We start from the raw sequence: 25,667 nt of genomic DNA, 5'->3' as shown, positions 1-25,667 counted from the left end.
GTATGATCAGGCTGGCACACAGAGGCAGTGAAGGGCAATCAGGCCCACAGGATGAGTCAGTTAGGTGCGACCAGGCAGGTGAACAATTAGAAGCCATTGGTGTAGGATTGTGAGAGGGATTGGGCCTAAACTGGCAGTTGGATATCCCTGAGGGTTCCTGGATTAGAGATAGTGCAGGCTGGCTGAGGCAACCCCAGCCCCATAAATGAATTTCATGCACCGGGCCTCTAGTGATGAGAGTGGACATCCTTGTCTTGTTACTGATATTAGAGTAAAGACTTTCAGCTTATCAAGTTTGAGTATGATATTAGCTGAGGGTTTATCATATATGGCCATTGTTATGTTGAGGTACTTTCTATTCTTATTCTATTGTTTTAATCATAAATAGATGTTGTATCTTATCAAATGATTTTTCTGTATCTATTTATAAGATCATATGATTTTTACCTTTCTTTTATTAATATTATATTGATTGATTTGCATGTGCTGACTCATCCTTGTGCCTCTGAAATGAACTCCACTTGATCATAATGTATTTTTTTTATGTAATGTTGTATTCCATTTGCTAGTATTTTGTTTAGGATTTTTGCATCTATGTTCATTAGAGATATTGGTCCGTAGTTTTTGCCAGGATTTCGTATCAGAGTTGTATTGGCCTTATAGAATATGCTAGGATTTATTACCTCTTCTTCAAGTGTTTGAAAGGGTTTGAGAAGGATAAGTTTTAAATCTTTGAACATTTGGTAAAATTCACTGGTGAAGCCATCCGGTCCTGAACTTTTATTTTTGGGGAGATTTTTATATCTTTTTCAATATCTTCATTGCTGATCAGTCTACTTAGATTTTCCATTCTTCCTGATTTGGTGTAGGAAGGTTATATATTTCTAAGAACTTATCCATTTCCTCTAGGTTATTGCATTTGGTGGAATATAGTCTTTCATAATGTTCTAGTGTTATCCTTTGTATATCTGTGATGCCTGTGGTGATTTCTCTTCTCTTATTTCTGATTTTGTTTATATGGGTCTTATATGGGTCTTTTCCATTTTTTTCTTAATGAATTTAGCCAAGGGGTTGACAATTTTATTAATCTTTTCAAAAATCCAGCTGTTTCTTTTATTACTTTTGTATAATCTTTTTGTACTCTCTTTCATTTAATTTTGCTCTAATTTTTATTATTGCCTTTTCTCTGCTGACTTTGGGTTGCATTTGTTCTTCTTTCTCTAGTCCTTTAAGATGTGATGTTAGATTGTTTACTTGGAATTTCTCTCTAGTTTCTCAAGATAGGCTTGTAATAATTTAAATTTTTCCCTTATTCTTTCACTGCATCCCAGAAGTTTTGATATGTTGTATTGTCATTTTGACTTGTCCCTCTATATATTTTAATTTACCTTCTTATTTCTTCTTTGACCCAGTAATGTTTTAGTAGTATGTTTTTCCATCTCCATGTACTTTTCCCCTTCACCATAATGCCAACCCTTGATCTCTGTGAGGTTCCCTCCTCCCATGCACTCCACCTGGGGATCAATCATTGTAGGAAACAGGGTTCAACTACAGTAGCTCTCGGTTAACAGACAATATGCTCCTTGACCCTACTCTAAGGACAATGGGAGGCATGCTTTTGGAGTTCAAGTAGCAGCAGGGCTCTGTGGTTTCTTTCCTTGCCTGAAACACCACCACCCGGCCCAACAGTGTAGAGCCACATGGCAGAACTTCCTGCTCTGTCAGGCCTCTGCTGGTTTGGTCACTATTCACTCAGCTTGCCGCTTGCCCTGCTGGACTGCTCCCTACAATGCTTTGTTCCTCCCAACCAAAGGAAGTACCTGCTACCTCTGGCTTCCTCTTCTCTCCAGGCTGAGCCACACACACCCAGCTCCAAGGCTGCATCTGTGGGCCACCTGTGTTTTCCTCCCTTCTTCTCTCCCCATTTATTCCAGGTTGCCCACCTTTAGATGTCTCAATGCACGGGTCTCTTAGGCATGCTTCTGTATTGAGCAGGGAATTCTTTGTTGAATTATATTGGTTAACTTGCTAAAATTCCAGGGAGAAAACCCAAGGAGATCTCTCATGCTTTTTCCTCTGACTTCCACAAGGAATACTTTTGAAACTCAGTTTACTTTCTCTGATTGAAAACCACAGTAGAACCAAAAGTAAACATTTTGACTTATATAGGAATAATTACCTCTTAAATTTTTAAAAAAACTATCATTAATTCAAAGAAACTTCAAGTGCTTTTTGGTCACACAGCATAACATTTTAGTTCTGCAAGAGAGTTTCTATGGTCATTTCGTACTTCTCTGTGCCTTATGGAAACTTAATAGCCTCAGAGCTTTTCTTTATCCTAAGACACAAAATAATCCTTACTGCTTGCTTCACTGAGCTTGAAAATAGTGGGCAAAAGAATATCTTAGGCAACATAGTATGTGCAATCTTTCATATACAGATAACATTATAGACTTCCTTTCAGTAGAAAGTGTGTTTCCCTCCTCATCTCCCAGTGATGAGATAAATTGTCTGTTGCATCTTTATAACGAGTACACATGGTTTTGTTTTAAATTTTAAAAATAATTATTTTTATTGATGTAACATTGGTTAATAATATTCTATAAGTTTTAAGTATACAACATTCTAATTCATCATCTGTAGGGATTATAGTGTGCTCAACAGGGCACATATTTTTTTGATGGTTGATGACAGAGGTTGAGAGTTACAAAGCAAAGGAATCCAACCTATGCACAAAGCAAACACAGCTTTGACTTCATTTATGCCTACTGGCAGGTATATAGCAAAGTAACATAATCTTAGGGCAAGTTCCTGGGTTGGGGGGAATACTCTATGATGATAACCAGAATGTGGGAGGCTGAATGAATGAATGGATTTGCTGTACACAGAGGGATTAGTGGCTGAAGATTGGATCAGGAGACAGGAGAGTGTGAGACACTGAAAATTAAACATGGAAGGGGAAATAACTGCTAAATACATTTTAAGTAGTTTTCTTTCTTCCGTTTATTAAATTTATTGGGGTGACATTGGTTAATAAGATTATATGGGTTCCAAGTGCACTTTTCTATGATACATGATTTATATATTGCATTGTATGCCCACCATCCAAAGTCAGATAATCTTCTTTCACCATATATTTGACTCCTTTTATTCTTTACTACCCCCAGAACTCTTCCCTTAGTAACCACCATAATGATGTCTGTGTCTATGAGTTTTGCTTGTTATTTGTTCATTTGTTGCTTTCAGTTTCATATTCCTTGTATGAGTGAAATCATATGGTTAACTTTTTCTGTCTGAAATTTTGCTTAGAATGATATTCTCAAGGTCCATCCATGTTGATGCAAATGGCAATATTCCATCTTTTCTTATTACTGAGTAGTATTCCATTGTATATGTGTACTTCAACTCCTTTATCCATCATCTATTGAAGGACATACTGGTTGTTTCCATGTCTTGGTCACTATGAATAATGCTTCAGTGAACAGAGAGGTGCATACATTTTTTTCAATAAATATGCTTACATTTTTTGTATGTAGATACCCAGAAAAGGGGTAGCTGGGTAATATGGTGACTCTAATTCTATTGTTTTTCATAATAGCTGTACCAGTTTACATTCCCACCAGTAATGAATAAGTGTTCCATTTTCTCCATGACCTCTCCAACACTTGTTGTTACTTGCCTTGCTGATAATAACCATTCTAACAGTTGTGAGGTGTTATCTCATTTTAAGCAGTCTTGATTGTTATGGGGAGTAAATAGCAAAAATGACTGTCTTTTGGGAGGGAAGAATATTTTGAGCTACTATTGGTTTTGAATACATGTAAATATTTATAAAAAATATTATTTAGATATTTTCAATATTATTCAGAAAATCAAAGGAATGGTCTTCAAACTTTATTTAATTTATATATCTATTTATTTGCTTATGTAAATTTCTCTTGGAATGATTTGGTAATACAGACAACACTGATGGGCTTTTCAAAGTCTAGTAGGTTACGTTTCCATTGTGGTCTTCATTAATTATCTTTTTATGTGTTTTCAACTGCCGATCTATTCTCAGACTAGTTATGAGACTAAACAGCATATGCTGTTTGTTTATCCATTTGTTTAGTTTTTTATTCATTCATTCAACAAATAGCTCAATATGTGTGCTATGCACTTCACAGTACAATTTATTCATTCAGAATATTTATTAAGCACCACTCTGTATGTTTAAAACAAATATATAGTATGAAAATAACTCTCAAATCTCTTAATCTCTCTCTGCCTTTTTTAGATTATTGTTGACACTATTACACATGTCCCCATTTTCCACCCCCCTTTGATCCCATTCACCCATCCCTCATCCCTTCTGCCTCTGGCCATTACCACACTGTTTTCTGTTTCTATGGGTTATGAATATATGTTCTTTAGCTACTCCCTTGACTTCACGTGTTTTCCTCCAGTCCTCCCACCACACCCCTTCCCACTGACTCCTATCAGTCTCTTCCATGTATCCATATATCTGTTTCTTTTTTAAAAAAAATCTTTATTGTTGAAAGTATTACATGTATGCCCATTTTTCGCCATTGACCTCTTTTAGCCTGCCCCTGAACAAAGCCTTATGCCTGTGTCCATAGGTTAGGTATATATGAATACAAATTCTTTGGTTGAGCTCTTCCAACCCAACCACCTTCCCCCACCTTCCCTCTGAGATTTGACAATCTTTTACATGCTTCTATGTCTTTATATTCATTTTGTTCATTAGTTTGTTTATTAAATTGCACATGAGTGAGATCATGTGTTACTTGTATTTCTCTGACTGACTTATTTCGCTTACCGTAATAGTCTCCCTGCCCCACCATGCTCTCTCAGAGGGTTAAAGATCTTTCTTTTTTACTGCTGCATAATATTCCATGGATAAATGTCCCACAGTTTGTTTTTTTTTTAATAATTCTGATTCCTTTTTAAAAAAAAAAATTTTATTAAGGTATTACATATGTGTCCTACCTCCCCCATTGCCCTTTCCCACCTCCCTACTCATGCACTCATCCCCCTCGTGTCTGTGTCCATTGGTTAGACTTATATGCATGCATACAAGTCCTTTGGTTTATCTCTCCCCCTTATCCCCACCATCCCCTACCTTCCCCCTGAGGTATGACGGTCTGATCAATGCTTCTCTGTTTCTGAATCTGTTTTTGTTCATCAGTTTATGTTGTTCATTATATTCCACAAATAAGTGAGATCATGTAATATTTATCTTTCTCTGACTGGCTTATTTCACTTAGCATAATGCCCTCCAGTTCCATCCACGCTGTTGCAAATGGTAAAAATTCCTTCTTTTTTTTTTTTTTTTTACCGCAGCATAGTATTCTATTGTACAGATATACCACATTTAAAAAAAAATTATTTTATTGTTTAAATTATTACAAATAGTAGTACATATGTCTCCTTCTCCCCCCTCCCCCATTGACCTTCCCCTGGCCTCTCCCATCCCCAGCACATGCCCTCACTGTCCCCCAGTGTCTTGTGTTCATTGGTTATTCTTATGTGCATGCATACAAGTCCTTTGGTTGATCTATTACTCTTCCTTCCTCAAAACTCCCCAGCCTTCCCACTGCACTTTGTCCATCTGTTCAATGCTTCTCTGCCTCTGTATCTATTTTTGTTCATGTTCATAATGGTCCCTATTATTCATAAATGAGTAAGATCATGTGGTATTTTTCTTTCACTGACTGGCTTATTTCACTTAGTGTAATGCTCTTCTGTTCCATCCATGCTGTTGCAAATGGTAAGAATTCCTTCTTTTTTATAGCAGTGTAGTATTCTGTTGTGTAGATGTGCTATAGTTTTCTAACTCATTCATCTACCGATGGGCATATTTCCAAATCTTAGCTATTATAAATTGGGCTGCTATGAACATAGGGGTGCATATATGCTTTCTGATTTGTGTTTCTGTTTTCTTGGTATATATTCCTAGAAGTGGGATTACTGGGTCAAATGGCAGTTTCGTTTTTAAATTTTTGAGGAAACGCCATACTGTTTCCCACAGTGGCTGCACCAGTCTGCATTCCCACTAGCAATGAAGGAGGGTTCTTTTTCTCCACATTGTCTCCAGCAGTTGGAGTTTGTTGACTTGTTGATGCTAGCCATTCTGACAGGTATGAGGTGTTACCTCATTGTTGTTTTGATTTGCATCTCTCAGATGATTAGTGACTTTGAGCATTTTTTCATATGTCTTTTGGCTTTCTGAATGTCCTCTTTTGGAAAGATTCTATTTAGGTCCTTTGCCCATTTTCTGATAGTTTATTTATTTATTTATTTATTTTGTTAAGTTGTATGAGTTTTCTGTAAATGTTGGAGATTAAACACTTGTCAGAGATAGCATTGGCAAATATGTTCTCCCATGCAGTGGGTTTTATTATTGTTTTGTTCATGGTTTCTTTTGCTCTGCAGAAGTTTTTTATTTTGATGTAGTCTCATTTGTCTATTTTCTCCTTAGTTTCCATTGCCCTAGGAGCTGAATCGTTAAATATATTGCTATGACAATTATCTGCTATTTTGCTACCTATGGCTTCTTCTAAGATTTTTATGGTTTCTCATCTTACGTTTAAGTCCTTTGTCCATTTTTGATTTTATTTTTCTGTATAGTGTAAGTTGGTGATCTAGTTTTATTTTATCTGCAAATATCTGTCCAGTTTTCCCAACACCATTTATTGAGGAGATTATCTTTACTCCATTGTATCATATGTTCTTGCCTCCTTTTTCAAATATTAATTGAGCATAATGGCTTGGGTTGATTTCTTGGATCTCTTTTTTGTTCTATTGATTTATATGTCTGTTCTTGTTCCAGTATCAGGCAGTTTCAAGTATAGTGGCTTTGTAATACAGCTTGATATCTAGCATTTGAGATACCTCCAAATTTGTTCTTCTTTCTCAAGATTGCTGCAGAAATTCTGGGTGTTAATTTTGTATCCTGCTATATTGCCAAATTAATTTATTTAGTTTAGTAGTATTTTGAGGGAGTCTTTGTGTTTTTCTATGTACAATATCATGTTATATGAGAATCAGGACAGTTATACTTCTTCTTTTCCAATTTGGATGCCTTTTATTTCTTCTTATTGTCTTATCACAATGACTAGTACTTCCAGTACTATGTCAAACAGGAGTGGTAAGAGTGGGCATCCCTGTCTTGTTCCTGTACTTAGGGGAAATGGTTTTAGTTTTTGTCCATTGAGTATGATGTTGGCTGTGGGTTTGTCATATGTGCCTTTCATTATGTTTATATGATCCTTCTATTCCCACTTTGCTGAAAGCTTTTATTAAGAAAGGGTTTTGGATTTTGTCAAATGCTTTTTCTGCACCAACAGATATGATTATATATGCTTTTTTTAAAATCTCTGTTTGTTTATATGGTGTATCACATTTATTGATTTGTGGATATTGTACCATTCTTGCATTCCTGGAATAAATCCCACTTGGTCATGGTGGATTATCTTTTTAACATAATGCTGGATTTTATTTGCCAGAATTTTTATTCATTTCAATGAATCTTTAATTTTTATCCATATGGCAAATGTTGAAACAGTATTTCAGAAGATTACACAATTTGAAAAAAACCTTGTTTCAACTGTCATTTTATTGTAAAATGGTAGCATTAATTACAAATTTAAATAATAACTTGGTAGTCTGTAGTCAGGTACCAAATTATAGTAAAGGAAACTTCTTATTCAAAAGTGATCATAGAACTCAAAATGCAGAGTAAGAAGGACAATAAACATCTCACTGGCCAATAGATTGTTTTAATTCTCTCACTAGATGAAACTCATGCTTTTCATTTTTAAGTAGGGTAAACTGGAACTCCAGCAGATGGTGATACAGAAAGCTTTTGTCACAGCCTAGTTTCCAGTTCTCACTCGTGTTTCTAGCTGTCTCAATTAGAATAGATGCATTTACATATCTGGCTGTGCTTGAGCCTTCTTTGCAAGCAGCGTTAGATTTGAAATGCACTTGGCAATTGTCTCTTTTTCCTGCTGTGCAGAGATGCTCTGTACCACATGCTTCTCCACTCACTTGTTCCTTTCGACACATTATATTCTGCACAGAGATATGATAGATAGTCCACATGATTCTTGACATCCTTGTATACTCTATGCAGGCATCCCTGGTAAGTAACCTCCAAGGCCATAGCAATGTTATTCCTATGGACATAAAAAAGGTAATGGTGCTTTTTAACCAGTGCCTGCTGGGACTTTTCCAGATCAATTACCGCCTTTGATGGTAGCCTGTTTCACTTCTAGTTGGGCAATTTGTTGCTGATTGAGTTTATCAGCAAATTCCCCAATAGAGGCACCATATTTTTAATGACATAGAGAAGCAACCCTATTGTTGATACAGCAGAGATGATGTCTGGATTAACCACATATATTTATTTGGATAGAAAATATAAGATAAGTCCAGTTCTGAGCACATAGGATCCTGCTACACTGATTTTAGGGTAAGGAAACTAAAAGAATTCCTCAGGGATCAGTCCAAGACAAACTTTTCCTCCATATTCAGGAAGAGGTGGTACCGGGGCAAGACTTGGCTGCCCAGTGTGAAAGATCCTTGTTGCTTGCAATACCCCTGGACCAAGGAGGGTGGCATTCTTCAGCAAAGAGACCCTGGGGCGGCTGCAGAAAACACCACCTGAGACAGCATGGTCAGCGAGGGCAGACTAGGCAAGTCTTGGCATCCCCATGACCTGGACAAAGTATTCTATCAGAGTCTTGATTTGCTAGAATTTTGTTGAGGATTTTGGCGTCTATGTTCATGCGAGATATTTGCCTATAATTCTCTTTCTTTTATTGTCTTTATCTGGTGTTGGGATTAGGGTAATGCTGGCTTCATTGAAAGAGCTTGGAAGTGCTCCTTCCTATTGAATTTTTGGAATAGTCAGAGGAAAATAGGTTTTATTTCTTCTTTGAAAGTTTCATAAAGCTCCCCTGTAAAGCCTCTGGTACTGGGCTTTTGTTTGTTGGAAATTTGTTGATTAATGCTTCAATTTCCTCCATAGTTATAGGGCTATTCTGATTTTTGGATTCCTCCTGGTTGAGTTTTTGAAGGTCCTATTTTTCTAGGAATATGTCCATTTCTTCTAGGTTGACCAGATTGTTGGAGTAGAGTTGCTCATAGTATTTTTTTTTTATGATTCTTTGTATTTTTGTGGGGTCTGTTGTTATTTCATCTCTTTTGTTTCTGATTTTGTTTATTTGGGTCCTCTCTCTTTTTTTCTTCATGAGACTGGCTAAAGCTTCATCAATCTTGTTTATCCTTTCAAAGAACCAGCAGCTCTTTGTTTCACTGATCTTTTGTATTTTTTTTTTGTCTCTGTCACTTATTTCTGCTCTGATCCTTATTATTTCCTTCCTTCTCCTCACTCTGTGCTTTTCTTGTTGCTCTCTTTCTAATTCTTCAAGCTGAAGACTTAGATGGTTTATTATTAATTTCTCTCTCTCTCTCTTCCCCCTGAAGTAGGACTGTAATGCTATAAACTTCCCTCTCAGCACTCTTAGCATTGCTTACACTGTGCCCAAATGATTATGGACTGTTGTTTTTTCATTTGCATTTGCTTCCAACATGTTTTTTTTTTTTCTTCTTTGATAACTCTGGTAACCCACTCATTGTTTAATACTATGCTATTCATCCCCCAAGTGTTTGAATTTTTGTGATTTTTTAATAGTTGATTTCTAATTTTATGCCATTGTGTTCTGAGAAGGTACTTGATATGATTTCTATCCTCCTAAATTTGGAGAGACTTTGCCTGTGTCCCAATATGTGGTCTATCTTTGAAAATGTCCCATGTGCACTTCAGAAGAATGTATATTCTGTAGTTTTGAGGTGGAATGTTCTGAAGATGTTAATTAAGTCCTATACCACTGTTACTTAATTCACTCATTTGCTGATGAGCACTTAACCTGTTTCCAAATCTAAGTTATGATAAATTGTGCTGCTATGAATATAAGGGTACATATATCCTTTCTGATTGGTGTTTCTAGTTCCTTGGTATATATTCCTAGAAGTGAAATTACTGGATCAAATGGCAGTTCCATTTTTAATTATTTGAGGAAATGCCATACTGTTTTCCACAGTGGCTGCACCAGTCTGCATTCCCACTAGCAGTGAAGGAGGGTTATTTTTTCTCCTCATCCTCACCAGCACATGCCATTTATTGATTTTTGGATGATATCCATTATGACAGGTGTCAAATGGAACCACATTGTCATTTTGGTCTGCATCTCTCAGATGATTAGTGACTTTAAGCATGTTTTCATATGTTTCTTGGCCTTCCTTATGTCCTCTTTGCAAAGCATCTATTTAGGTCCATTGTCCATTTTTTATTGGATTGTTTATCTTCCTTTTGTTAAGTTGTATGAGTTACCCATAAATTTTGGAGATTAAACTCTGTTTGGTGATAACATTGGCAAATATATTCTCCTGTGCAGTGGTCTTTCTTGTTGTTTTGTTGATGGTTTCTTTTGCAATACAAAAGCTTTTTTATTTTGAAATAGCCCCGTTTGTTTATTTTTTTCTTTAGTTTTCATTGCACTAGGAGCTATATCAGTGAAGAAATTGCTTTGGCATATGTCTGAGATTTTGCTGCCTGTGGATTCCATATATATATGAAATATATATAGTTTTCCTCTCTTAAGTTCTTTATCTATTTTGAGTTTATTTTTGTGTGTGGTATAACTTGGTGGTCTAGTTTTATTTTTTGCATGTATCTGTCCAATTTTTCCAACACCATTTATTGAAGAGACTGTCTTGGCTCCATTGTATGTTCTTGGCTCCTTAATTAATTGAGCATAGTGTTTTGGGTCAATTCTGAATTCTCTATTCTGTTCCACTGGTCTATATGTCTGTCCTTCTGCCAGTACCAGACAGTTTTGAGAACAGGGGATATTGGGGCAACAGCTGCTGCTCACAACCAAATGATGGCACCGGCCCCAATAGCTCCATGCTGTCAGCAGGTGCAAGTGGGGCCAACATTGTCAGCACCTGGATGTGACAGTGGCAGGAGTGGGGTTGACAGCAGACAGGTGAAGGGGGGGGGCACATTGGGGGCACAGAGGATGAGTTGAGACCCACCCCAGGGCCCATAGCAGCCTCATGGCCTACAGTTCCTTTAAAGGTGCACAAACTTGTACACTGGGCCCTTAGTTAGTGTAGAAAATGCCATATATTTCTGATATTAATTTCATATCCTGCTATGTTGCCAAACTCATTTATTAAATCTAATAGTTTATGATGGAGTCTTTAGGGTTTCCTATATATAATATCATGTCATCAGCTGATAATGACAATTTTACATCTTCTTTTCCAATTCAGATGCCTTTTACTTATTTTTGCCTGATCACTATGGGTAGCATTTCCAGTATTATATCAAACAGGAGTGGTGAAAGTGGGAATCCCTGTCTTGTTCCCATTCACAGGGGAATGAGTTTAGTTTTTGCCCAACGAGTATAATGTTGGCTGTAGGTTTGTTATATAAGGCTTTTATTATGTTTTTTTTAAAATAAATCTTTATTGTTCAGATTATTACAAATGTGTTCCTCTCACCCCCCCACTTGCTCCCCTCCACCAGGTTCCCACCCCACCCTCTGTTCTTTCCCCACCCTCCATTGTCCTCATCCATAGGTGTACAGTTTTTGTTCAGTCTCTTCCCACACCCCCACGCCCCTTTACCCCAAGAATCGTCAATCCACTCCCCTTCCATACCTCTGATTCTATTATATTCACCAGTTAATATTGTTCATCAGATTTTTAAATTCCCTTGGTTTTTAGATTCACTTGTTGATAGTTACATATTTGTTGTTCATAATTTTTATCTTTATCTTCTTCCTCTTCCTAAATAACCCCCTTCAGCAATTCATATAATTCTGGTTTGGCAGTGATGAACTGCTTTAGCTTAAATTTATTTGTGAAGCTCTTTATCTGGCCTTCGATTCTGAGTGATAGCTTTGCTGGGTAGAGTATTTTTGGCTGTAGGTTCTTGTTTTTCATCACCTTGAATATTTCTTCCCATTCCCGTCTGGCCTGCATGGTTTCTGTTGAGAAATCAGCTGACAATCGTATGGGTGCTCCTTTATAGGTAACTACCTGCTTTTCTCTTGCTGCTTTTAATACTCTCTCTTTGTCTTTTGCTCTTGGAATTTTAATTATGATGTGTCTTGGTGTGGTCCTCTTTGGATTCCTTTTGTTTGGGGTTCTGCAGGCTTCCTGGACCTGTAAGTCTATTTCTTTCCCCAGGTAGGGGAAGTTTTCTGTCACTATTTCTTCCAGTATTCTTTCGGTATCTTGCTCTCTCTCTTCTGGGATCCCCATAATTCTGATGTTGGTTCACTTGAAATTGTCCCAGAGGTTTCTTACACTATCTTCAACTTTCTGGATTCTGTTATCTTCTTGCTTCTGCAGAGGAGTGTCTTCTGGCTCTTTGTGTTCTAAATCTTTGTCTTGATTCTTGCGATCTTCCAGTCTGTTTTTAGGACTCTGTGTAATATTTTTTATTTCAGACAATGTTTTCTTTATTTCTATTGATAGTTGATCCCTTTTCATATCCTCATAGGTCTCATTTATTTTATCGGCCTTTTTTAGGATATTCTTGAAAAACCTTTTAACAGTGGTTTTGAACTCAATGTCCATTCTTTTCTTTTCCTCCATATCCTTCCTTTGTGTCCTGCCTTTTGTCTGCATTTTAGTTGTTTCCCTGATTTGATGGAATAGTTTTTTGTGTTAGGTGTTCTGGTAGAGCCCAGTAGCACAGCCTTCCCAGTTACCTGTGGTGGACAGTCTTGGTGTAGCCCTTTGTGGGCTGTGTGTGCAGTCTTCTTGTTAAGCCTTGCTTGTTGTTGGTATCACTGGGAAGCATTGATCTCCAAGCCAATTGGCTGTGAGGATCAGCCGTGTCTCAGCTAGAAGGGCTTCTGTACTCTGCTTGGATGGGGCGGAGTCTTGGAGTTGCGCAGACAATCTTTGGTTCCCTGTCAGTCTTGCCTTAGAAAAGTTCTATTTGTGGTGAGTCTCGCAAGATTGGTTGCAGGCCTGAGAACCTCTTTGGTAAAGTTGCAAACAAGCTTTGGATTCCGGCCAGTCCTCCTTAGAGAAAGCTAGCCTCTGGGAGAGCTTCTGTACTCAGCTTGGATGGGGCAGAGTCTCGGGTTGGTGCAAACAAGCTTTGTTTTCCCGTTGGCCCCTCCACAATTCCTGCAGTAATGGCCACTGGCTTCACACACCTCTGAGAGATATCTGCCAGCTGCCTAACAGTCTGGTCTCTCCCTGACTGGGGCTGTCTATCAGAGCAATAGGGTGATTCTGTTTTCCTCCAGAATAAGAAAGCGAGTTGCACATTAGCTGTCTGCCCTTTCCGCAGGTTGGGAGTAAACCAGCAGAGAACTCAACCAGGCCCACCTTCTTTGCGAGCTGGGAGTCAGCCAGCAGCAATCTCATCTCGGCCCTCCTTCTCAGTGCTCCTGGAGTAAGCCAGCGCCTTTTCGCGTGCACAGATCTCTGTACCTTCACAGTTTCTGAGGGTCAGCTCGCCTTCTCTCCCCTTCCCTGATGGCAGAGCCTCCTCCCATCTAGCTGTCCAGTGGTTCAGGGCAATGCCTCCCCTGTTTTCCAGTTCTAAATTGAAATTTGTTGTGGACGGCTACCCTATGCTACCATCTTGGTTTCTCCCCAGGCTTTTATTATGTTGAGATATTATCCCTCTATTCCCACTTTGCTGAGAGTGTTTATCAAGAAAGGGTGTTGGATTTTGTTGAATGCTTTTTCTGCATCAATTGATATGATCGTGTGATTTTTGTCTTTCAATTTCTTTGTGATGTATAACTTTTATTGATTTATGAATAGTGTACCAGCCTTGCATCCCCATAATAATTCACACTTGGTCATCATGTATGATTTTTTTCATCTATTGTTGGATGCAATTTGTTAATATTTTGTTGAGGATTTTAGCATCTATGTTCATCAGTGATATTGGCCTGCAGTTATCTTTCTTTGTAGCATATTTATCTGGTTTTGTGATTAGGGTAACTCTGGCTTCATATTCCTTTCTCTTGAATTTTTGGAATAGTCTGAGGAGGGTAGGTTTTAATTCTCCTTTGAATGTTTGGTAAAATTCTCCCATGAAGCCATCCTGACTAGCATGTTTGTTTGCTGGAAGTATTTTTTTATTACTTCTTCAATTTCATTGATGTTATTGGCCTATTCAGGTTTTCTCATTCTCAGTGAGATTTGGAAGATTGTATTTTTTTTTTTTTTAGCCATATGTCCATTTCACTTAGGTTGTCCAGTTTATTGGTGTAGAGATCTTCACAGTATTTTTTACAATCTTGTATTTCTGAGGGTTCAGTTGTTACTTCACCTCTTTAATTTCTGATTTTTGTTTCTTGGTGAGCCTGGCTCATTAATCTTATTTATCTTTCAAAGAACCAACTCTTGGTTCTGTTGATCTTTTGTATTTCTTTTTGTCTCTATATCATTTATTTTCACACAGATCTTTATAATTTCCTTTTTTCTACTTACTATGTTTTTTTTTCCTTATTGTTTTCTTTCTAAGACTTTACATAGTAGAGTAAGATAATTTATTATCAGGTTTTTGTTTTTGTTTTTTTGAGGTAGGCCTGTAGTGCTATGCACTTCCCTCTCAGGACTGCATTCATTGTGTCCCATATATTTTGGATGATTTTGTTTTCATTTTCATTTGTTTCCATAATATTTTTCATTTTTTCTCTGATCTATTTCGTATCCCATTCATTGTTTAATACAGTGGTTCTCAACCTTTCTAATGGCGTGACCCTTTAATACAGTTCCTCATGTTGTGGTGACCCCCAAACATAAAATTATTTTCATTTCTCCTTCATAACTGTAATTTTGCTACTGTAATAAATCATAATATAAATATATGTGTTTTCAGATCGTCTTAGGTGACCCTACTAGCGGTTCTCAACCTGTGGGTTGTGACCCACAGGTTGAGAACCTCTGGTTTAATAGCATGCTTTACATTTAGCCTCCAAGTGCTTGATTGTTTTTTATTTATATTGTAATTTTATGTCATTTTGATCTGAGAGGATGCTTGATATGTTTTCACTCAACTTGAATTTATAGAGACTTAGCTTGTATCCTATGTGTAGTCTATTTTTAAAATGTCCCATATGCACTTGAGAAGAATGTATATTCCATAGCTTTGGGGTGAAATGTTCTTAAGATGTCAATTAAGTTCATCTTAAATAGTGAATCACTTAGGATTGCTGTTCTTTTTTTTAATTTTAATTTTTTTCTTTTTCTACACTTTGTTTTTAATATTCATGAAAAAATGATTTTAAATATAATGTTACATGAAATAAACATCAATTATTCACAAAAATGATCTCACATATAATAATATTGCATACAATAAGCATTAATATTTCAAAAATAAAAGGATTTTAAGTATAATAATATTACCAAAACTGTACTAACATAGTATGATATCACAAAAGTTGTAGGAAATATTAGAAATCTTCAAATAACAGGATTACTTCTATTATGTTCTAGTATATTTCCCCCCTCTAACTTTATTTTTGTCCATCAGTTTATGTTGTTCATTAGATTCCACAAATGAGTGAGATAATATAATATTTATTTTTCTCCGACTGGCTTATTTCACTTAGCATGATGCTCTCCAAGTCCACCCATGCGTTGCAAATGTTAAGAGTTTCTTCTGTTTTATTGCAACATAGTATTACATTGTGCACACATACCACAGCTTTCTAATCCACTTATCTACTGATGGGCACTTAGGCTGTTTCCAAATCTTAGCTAGTATAAATTATGCTACTGTGAACATAGGAGTGCATATATCATTTCTGATTGGTCTTTCTGATATATTCCTAGAAGTGGGATTAATTGGTCAAATGGGCATTCCAATTTTAATATTTTAAGGAAATGCCATACTTTTGTGAGTGATCTATGTGTACTTGAGAAGAATGTATTTTCTGCTGAGTTGTGGTGAAATGTTCTATAAATGTCTATTTAAATCCATCTAATTCAGTGTGCCCTTTAGAGTCTCTGTTTCTTTGTTAAGTTTTTGTCTGGATCTGGAAGATCTGTCCAGGGAAGTCAGTCGTGTGTTAAAGTCCCCTACTCTGACTGTATTGTTGTCAATCTCTTTGTTAAAGTCTTCTAGACTTTTGAAAAATATTTATTTAGGTGCACCTATATTGGGTGCATGAATGTTTACCAGGGTTACATCATCTTGCTGGATCAATACCTTTAATATTATGTGACCTTTGTTATCTCTTGCGTTGGCCTTCATTTTAAAGTTTAATTTGTTGGATATGAGTATTGCTACACCATCTTTTTATTTTTATTTTCCACTTGCATGGAAATTTTTCCCCCCATCCCTTTACTTTCATCTTGTATGTGTCTTTTGTTTTTAGGTGGATCTCTTATAGACAGAATATAGTTGGGTCATGTTTCTATATCCATTTAGCTACCCTACACCTTTTGATTGGAACATTTAATCCATTTACATTTAGGGTTATTATTGAGAGGTACTTATTTGTAGCCATTTTAATTCTGTATGCCTACGTTTCTTTCTCTCTTTCTTCCCAGAAATCCCATTAGCATTTCTTATAATACTGGCTTGGTGTTGATTTCTAAATGATTTGTGGGACCCAGAACTTCTGAGATAGGTATTCTAAGCCTGCCCCTTACTTGAGATATTTGGTGTGTTTTTTTCAATATAGTTAGGTCTTGATTTTTATTATCCCTTTTGTGGATGGAGTCTACTCTCACAGTGTCTGATTATGTGGCTTGCTCTCTACTAGGTTATGCCAACCATTGTGGAGGTGCTGACAGAATAATACAAAATGCAACATGACAAGGCATGACACAAAAGGATCAGAACATAAATGTGCACAGGACACTTATAATCCTACTAAAAGTGAAAACCAGGAAAAAAAAAAGAGAATTAAAAAAGTCAAAAGAAAGCAAAAATGGTTATAAGAATAGAAGAAAAAAAAAAGGAAGGGGAAAAAAGGAAAGTACATCAGGAGAAAACACAACACAACAAAACAGAAAATAAACTAAAAAGCTTAAACAAAAATTGCCCAGACAAAAGAGCAGGGGTCAGAATCTGTAGAGATAGAGCTTAAATATAGAAAATAAGGTTAAAGCATTGGATTAATACTAGAAAGAACACACTTTAGTATAGAGGAAGGAGAATGAGAATGAGTGGACAAGAAGAAAGAGAAATCCTATCTAATAAAAGAATAATATGCAAATTAACTATCACTCCTCTACACCCACAAAACATGCCCACAAGCCATGCCCACCAGACAATCAAGAGCAAGTATACAAATTAATCAAACCAAGAAGGCTGCGGACACAGAGACAGTAGGAAGAAGGCTTGGGATTCCCTGGTGAAGGAGGAAGCCAAGCTTTCCACACACCATGGCCAGCCCAGGCCTCTGCTAAGGCTATAAAGTTTCAATTATAGAAGATACGTAAATCCCAACAGAAATAGTGGCAGCCATGGAGCTGGAGAAAGCAGGAGGCTAAGGTTGCCCTCAGCTATGGAGGAAGCTAAACTTCTGTAGCTCTGGCTTGCTTTGACCTCCACTTAAGGCTACAAAGTTTCAATCATAGAAGATAAATAAATTCCAACAGAAATGGCTGCTGCCACAGAGCTAGCAGGAGGCTTGGCTCCACTCCAGGCTACAAAGTTTTAATTATAGAAGATAAATAAATCCCAGATACCAGGGCCCCTGCTTGGGTTGCCAGGGGGTGTGACCAGCCTGCAAACCACCACAGGCCCCTCGCCCAGGCTGCCCTACACCCCAAGGGAACCCCCACCCTTATCTGGGACACCATTCAGGGCAAATCAGCTGGCCCCCACCCATTCACCAGGCCTCTATCATATTTAATAAAAGAGTAATATGAAGAGTAATATGCTTTTGTGAATTATAACAGTTCTTTCTTTGTTAAAGCAGTATAGTATTCCATTCTGCAGATGTACCACAGTTTTTTTAATTCACTCATCTGCTGATGGGCACTAAGGTTGTTTCCAAATCTTAGCTCTTGTATATTGTGATGCTATGAACATAGGAGTGCATATGTCCTTTCTGATTGGTGTTTCTAGATTTTGGGAATATATTCCTAGAAGTGGGGATACTGAGTAAAATGGAAGTTCCATTTTTAATTTTTTAAGGAAACTCCATTGAATTTTCCAAGTGGCTGCACTGGTCTGCATTCCCACCAGCACTGCAGGAGGGTTTCTATTCTCCATATCCTCCCTAGAACTTGTCATTTGTTAATTTTTTTTAAACTTGTACCACAAACATTTATTTAAAAAAGCGAAACTAAGTATTAACCATCATCCATTTCCTTATGTTCTAAACTTTTTCAAATTTATTATTCTGTACATTTTCTACCAAAAGTTATGTTAACTGTTACACATGCTTAAGGAAAACATGCAAAATTTCCTGCTTTTTATTTTTATTTATTTTTGATTTTTTAATTAAGGTATTGTATGCAAACATATCTTTTCATTGCCCCCAATTCTCCCTAAACTTCCTGCTGTAACATGACAGTTTGTTTGATGCTTGCTTTACTGCCTCTGTATATATCTTTTTCTTCATCAGTTTATAATATCCCTTATTATTCATAAATGAGTGAAGTCATATGATATTTTTCTTTCATTGACTGGCTTATTTCACTTAGCATAATGTTCTCCAGTTCCATCCAGGTTGGTAAGAATTCCTTCTTTTTTATGGCAGCATAGTATTCCATTGTGTAGATGTACTGTAACTTTCTAATCCATTCATCTGCTGACAGGCACTTAGGCTGTTTCCAAATCTTAGCTATTGTAAACTGTGCTGCTATGAGCATAGGGTGCATATATTCTTTCTGATTGATGTTCCTTTCCAATATTTTATCATTTGTTGATAATAGCCATTCTGACAGGTGTGAGATGGTACTGCATTGTCCTTTTGATTTGCATCTCAGATAATTAGTGACTTTGAGAATGTTTTCATGTGTCACTTGGCCTTCCTTCTGTCTTCTTTCATAAAGATTGTATTTAGGTTCATTGCCCATTTTTTATTGGATCATTTATCTTTCTTTTATTAAATTTTATAAGTTGCCTATAGATGTTGGAGATTAAACCTTTATCAGTGATAACATTGGTAAATATGTTCTGCCATACAGTGGGGTTTCTTGATGTTTTGTTGATGGTTTCTTTTGCTGTGAAAAAGCCTTTTATTTTGATGTAGTCCCATTTGTTTATTTTCTCTTTAGCTTCCATTGTCCTAGGCAGACCTAGGGGCAGTATCAGTGAAGGAGTTCATTTGGCATATGTCTGAGATTTCTCTGCCTGTGGATGCCGCTAGTACTTTTATGTTTTTCTATCTTATGTTTAAGTCCTGTATCCATTTTGAGTTTATTTTTGTGTATGGTGTAAGTTGGTGACCTAGTTTCCATTTTTTTTTTTATGTCTGTTCTGTGTCAGTACCAGGTTGTTTTGGGAACAGTGTCTTTATAATACATCTTGAAATCTGATATTGAGATCCCTCCTACTTTGTTCTTCTTTCTCAGTATTGCTGGGGCTATTCAGGGTCTTTTTTTATTCCAGATGAATTTTTGGTGAGTTTCTTTCTGGGTCTGTGAAATATGCCATTGGTATTTTAATTGGGAGTGCATTTAATCTATAGATTGCTTTGGATAGTATGGATATTTGATGATGTTGATTCTACCAACCCATGAACATGGAATGTTCTTCCATCTGTTTGTCTTCCTGTACCTCTTTTGTCAGTGAACTGTAGTTTTCCATGTATAGGTCTTTTACCTCCTCGGTTAAGTTTATTCCTAGATATCTTAACTTTTTTGGTGATATGATAAGTGGGATTGCATTTTTAGTATCTCTCTCTGTAAGTTCACTATTGGTGTATAAAAATGCCATATATTTCTTGGCATTAATTTTTTATCCTGCTACATTGCCAAATTCAATTATTAAGTCTGTTAGTTTTTTGTTTTTTTTAATGTAAAATATCATGTCATCTGCAAATAAGGACAGCTTTACTTCTTCTTTTTCAATTTTTATGCCTTTTATTTCTTCTTCTTTTCTGATTGCAGTGGTTAATACTTCCAGTACTATGTTAAACAGGATTGGTGAGAGTGGACATCCCTGTCTTGTTCCTGTTCTTAGGAGAAATGATTTTAGTTTTTGCCCATTGAATATGATGTTAGCTGTGGGATTATCATATACAGCTTTTTTGTTGTTGTTGAGGTATGATCCTTCTATTTCCACCTTGTTGGGAGTTTTTATCAAGAAAGGGTGTTGGATTTTGTCAAATTCTTTTTCTGCATCAATTGATATGACTATGTGCATTTTATCTCTCAATTTGTTTATGTGATGTATCATATTTATTGATTTGTGGATATTGTACCATCCTTGCATTCCTGGGGTAAATCCTACTTGGTAATGGTGTATGATCTTTCTGACATACTGCTGGACTCAATTTTCTAGAATTTTGTTGAGGATTTTGGCATCTATGTTCATGAAGGGTACTGGCCTATAATTATCTTTCATTGTGTTATCTTTATCTGGTTTTGGTGATGCTGGATTCATAGGAGGAGATTGGAAGTGTTCCTTCCTCTTGAATTTTTTGGACTAGTCTGAAGGGATAGCTTTTAGTTCTTCCTTGAATGTTTTGTACCCCATCCCTTTTGAAGCCTTCTGGCCCCAAACTTTTGTTTGCCAGAAGCTCTTTGATGACCACTTCTATTTCTTCCATAGTTATTGGCCTATTGAGCTGTTTAGATTCTTCCTGATTAAGTTTTGGAAGGTTGTATTTTTATAGGAATATGTCCATTTCCTCCCAGTTGTCCAACATTATTTGTTGGAATAATGTTGTTTGTAGTATTTTTTAACAATCCTTTGTAATTCTATGGGGTATGTTGTTATTTAACCTCTTTCAAATCTGATTTTGTTTATTTTGGTCTCTTCTCTTTTCTTCTTGGTGAGCCTAGTTAGAGCTTCATCAATCTTGTTTATCCTTTGAAAGAACCAGCTCTTGGTTTTGTTGATCTTTTGTATTGTTTCTTTGGTGTCTATATCATTTATCTCCACTCTGATCTTACTTATTTCCTTCCTTCTGTTTACACTGGGCTTTTCTTGTTGCTATATTTCTAACTCTTTGAGTCGTAGGGCCAAGTAGTTTATTACCATTGATTCTTGTTTTTTTGCAGTAGGCTTGTAGAGCTATGAATGTCCCTCTCAAGACTGATTTTGCTGTGTCCCATAGATTTTGGATTATTGTGTTTTCATTGTCATTTGTTGCCATGATGTTTTTTATTTCTTCCTTGATCTCTCTGGTAACCAAGTCATTTTTAATAGCTTGCTGTTTAGTCTCCATGTGTTTGATTTCTTTGGATTGTTTTTATTGTAGTTCATTTCCAGTTTTATGCCACTGTGATCTGAGACTATGCTTGGTATGATTTCTATCTTCTTGAATTTGAAGAGACTTTGCCTATGTCCCAGCATATGGTATATCTTTGAAAAATGACCCATGTGCACTTGAGAAGAATGTATATTTTGTGGCTTTGGAGTGAAATGTTCTGAAGATGTCAATTAATTCCATATGATCTAATGAGTCATTTAGGATTGATGTTTCTCTGCTGATTTTTTGTTTAGAGGATTTGTTTAATGGTGATAGTGGGGTATTAAAGTCACCTACTGGAAGTGTATAACTGACAGTCTTTCCCTTGATATCATGCAGGGTTTTATAAATATACCGTGTTTCCCCGAAAATAAGACATCCTCTGAAAATAAGACCTAATGCATGGAAAGATAAGACATCCCCTAAAAATAAGACCTAGTGCAACTTTGGGAGAAAAAATTAATATAAGACACTGTCTTATTTTCAGGGAAACATGGTATATTTGGGTGCTCCTGTATTGGGTGTGTATATATTTACCAGTCATTTCTTCTGGTTGGATTGCTCCCTTTAGTATTATGAAGTGGCCTTTTTATGTTCTTCACTTTAAGATCTAATTTGTCAGATATAAGTATTGCTACTCTAGCTTTTTTTTTTCTTTTTCATTTCCATTGCCTGGAAAACCTTTTTTCATCTCTTCACCCTCAATCTGTGAGTGTCTTTTTTTCTGAGGTGTGTTTCTTGTAGACAGCAAATTGTTGGGTTTTGTTTTATTATCCAATCTGTTTCCCTGTGTCTTTTGATTGGCACATTTAGTCCATTTACATTTAAAGTTATTATTATTGATAGATACTTATTTGTCACCATTTGTACTCTTTACCCCTGTGTTCTGTCTCCCCTTTATATATATATATATATATATATATATATATATATATATATATATATATATATATATATATATAATCATACTCTTTAGCATTTCTTGCATTGCTGGTTTGGTGGTGATAAATTCTCTTAGTCTTTTTTTGTTTGTAATGTTACTGATTTCACTAGCTGGGTACAATATTCTTATATTCAGACCTTTTCTTTGCATGACTTTGTATATTCCATTTCATTACCTTGTGGTCTACTGAGTTTCTGTTGAGAAATCAGATGCTAGTCTGATGGGCTTTCCTTTTTATGTAACTTTCTGTCCCTGGCCTCTTTTAAGAATCTTTGTTGTTGGTGTTTGCCTATTTAATTATAATGTGTCTTTATGTCTGTCTTTGGGGTTCATTTTGCTTAGGATTCTGTGAGCTTCGTGGATTTGTGTGGGTTTTTTCTTCCCTATATCGGGAAAGTTTTCTGTCATTATTTCTTCAAACATGTTTTCTATTCCTTGCTCAGTTTCCTCTCCTTCTGGCACCCCTATAATGCAGATGTTGTTTTGTTTCATGTTGTCCCAAAGTTCCCTTAGGTTCTTCTCTTGCTTTTTAATTTTTTTTTTTCTAGAAGCTGCTCTAATTTGGTATTTTTCCTCACTTTGTCTTCTAATTCACTAATGTGGTCCTCTGCTTCTTCTAATCCACTCTTGATGCTTTCTATTGAGTTCTTTATAGCAGACATGTCATTTTTCATTTCTTCTTGGTTCTTCTTCATTTCCTCTTGGTTCATACACATATTGTCCAATTTGTCTTCCATTCTTTTCAGCCAGCTTATGACCATTTGTCTAAATTCCTTCTCTGTCATGTTGCTTGCTTCTATTTCATTTACTTCCTTTTCTGGTGATGCCTGCTTTTCTTATGCAGGCTGTTTCTTTGTCTCCCCATTGTCTCTCTGCTCTGGATGTCTGGTTATGTAGTTCTCTCTCTCCTTATTCCAAGCAAAGTATTGCCTTTCTGTGGTGAAAAGTAGAGTTCCTCTGAATCCATATGTTTGCTCCATGTGGTGACCAGTGTTGTGGGGCTCACAGCTGTTTGGTTGTTGCCTTAGTTGTAGCTTTTCAAGCTTCCTATAAGATCCACTTTCCCCATCAAGATGGCATGGTCTCCACGTCTGTGCTGGTGGCTCTGAGAGGGAACCCAGCAGCCTTTGAAGCTGCCCAGTCAGGAGAACCCCATCCAGCAGTCCTCTACCTTCTCCTGGAGTTTAGCTGTCTCTTAACTCCCTGTGTGACCCTGTGCTGTTCTTTCTTTCTGCTCCAGGACAATGCTCAGGACCCGTCTTTCTATTCCACCACCATGTTTCTATTGTATTTTGTTCATTTGTTGATAGCCAAATGAGGTGTGAGATGGTAACTCATTGTCATTTTGATTTGCATCTCTCAGATGATTAGTGACTTTGAGCATGTTTTCATGTCTTTGTATTCAGAATGTCCACTTTTTAAAAGTGTCTATGTCCTTTGTCCATTTTTTTTATTGGATTGTTTATCTTCTTTTTGTTAAGATGTATGAGTTCCCTATAAATTTTTGTGATTAGCCATTATCGGGTATCACATTGACAAATATGTTCTCCCATGCATTGGGCTTTCTTGTTGTTTTGTTGATGGTTTCTCTTGCTATGTAGAAACTTGTTATTTTGATGTGTCCCATTTGTTTATTTTTTTCTTAGTCTCCATTGCCCTATGCAACACCATTTATTGAAGAAACTGTCTTGATTTCATTGTATGTTCTTGCCTCCTTTCTCGAATATTAATTGAGCATAATGGCTTGGGTTCATTTCTGGGTCCTCTGTTCTGTTCCATTGGACTATATGTCTGTTCTTGTGCCAGTACCATGCAGTTTTGAAAAACATGGCTTGGTAATATAGCTTGATATCTTGTATTGTGATCCCTCCAACTTTATTATTCTTTCTCGGGATTGCTGTGGCTATTCTGGGTCTTTTTATTTTTTTTATTTTTAATTCCCTATGAACTTTGGGAGCATTTGTTCTATATCTTTGAGGTATGTCATTGGTATTTTAATGGGGACTGCATTGAATCTGTAGATTTCTTTGGGTACTATGGATATGTTAATGATGTTGATTCTATCAATCCATGAATATGGTATGTTCTTCCATTTGTTCATATCTTCCTCTATTTCTTTTTTCAAGTTCCTGCGGTTTTCTGCATACAGGTCTTTTACCTCCTTAGTTAACTTTATGCCTATATATCTTAATTTTTTTGGTGCAATGGTAAATGGGATTGGTATTTTCTTATTTGTTTCTCTTTCTGTGAATTAATTGTTGGTGTATAAAAAAGCCATAGATTTCTTGATGTTAATGTAGTATCCTGCTACATTGTCAAATTTATTCATTAAATTCATTAAATCCAGTAGTTGTGTGGTTGTTATTTTTTTAATGGAGTCTTTAGGGTTTTCTATATACATTTTCATGTCATCTATAAGTAATGACAATTTTACTTCTTGTTTTCCAATTTGGATAATCTTTATTTCTTCTTCTTTTCTGATAATGATAACCAGCACTTCCAGTACAATATTGAACAGGTGTGGAGAAAGTGGGCATCCTTGTCTTGTTCCTGTTCTTAGGGGAAATGATTTTAGTTTTTGCCCTTTGAGTATGAAGTTGATTGTAGGTTTGTTACAATATGGTCCCTCTATTCCCACTTTTCTGTGAGTTTTTATCAAGGAAGGTGTTGCATTTTGTCAAATTCTTTCTTCTGCATCCATTGAATAGATTATGTAGTTTTTATCGCTCAAATTTTTATGTGATATATCATGTTTGTTTATTTGCAGATATCATACCATTCTTCCATTCCCAGAATAAATCTCACTTTGTCATGTTGTATGATCTTTGTAATGATATGTTGTATCCTATTTGCTATGTGTGTGTGTGTATGTGTTTGTGTGTGTGTGTGTGTGTGTTCTCAGGATTTTTGCATGAATACTTATCAGATATATTGGCCTGTAATTCTCTTTTTTGTAGTGTTTTTATTTGGTTTAGGGATTAAGTAATGCTGACTTTATAGAAAGAATATAGAAATATTCCCTCCTCTTGAATATTTTGGAATAGTCTTAGCAAGGTAAGTTTTATTTCTTCTTTGAATGTTTGATAAAAATTGCCTGTGAAGTCACCTGTTCCAGGGTTTTTGATTGCTGATAGTTTTTTGATCACCACTTCAATTTCCTTAATAGTTACCAGCCTATTTAGATTTAAAAAAAAAATTCTTCCTGAAGGTTATATTTTTCTAAGAATATGTCCATTTCCTCCATGTTTTCCAGTTTTTTTGTAATAGAGTTGCTAATAGTATTT

General features: G+C 36.2%; 1 protein-coding gene and 1 pseudogene across 2 annotated transcripts in view; one reads left to right on the top strand and one right to left on the bottom strand.

Moving 5' to 3' along the window:
- Positions 1 to 25,667, top strand: part of IL1RAPL2 (interleukin 1 receptor accessory protein like 2) — a gene marked incomplete at its 3' end in the record, with an annotated part of 1,526,880 nt that overhangs the window by 171,091 nt on the left and 1,330,122 nt on the right. The window lies entirely within an intron of this gene.
- Positions 7,917 to 8,679, bottom strand: LOC311615115 (ATP synthase F(0) complex subunit B1, mitochondrial-like; annotated as a pseudogene). The gene has a single exon. The product of its transcript is annotated as an ATP synthase F(0) complex subunit B1, mitochondrial-like (transcript).

Source organism: Pipistrellus hanaki, assembly GCF_964339955.1.
Source record: "Pipistrellus hanaki genome assembly, chromosome: X".
NCBI classification, from domain to species: Eukaryota; Metazoa; Chordata; class Mammalia; order Chiroptera; family Vespertilionidae; genus Pipistrellus; species Pipistrellus hanaki.
This window is presented reverse-complemented; position numbering and strand designations above follow the sequence as displayed.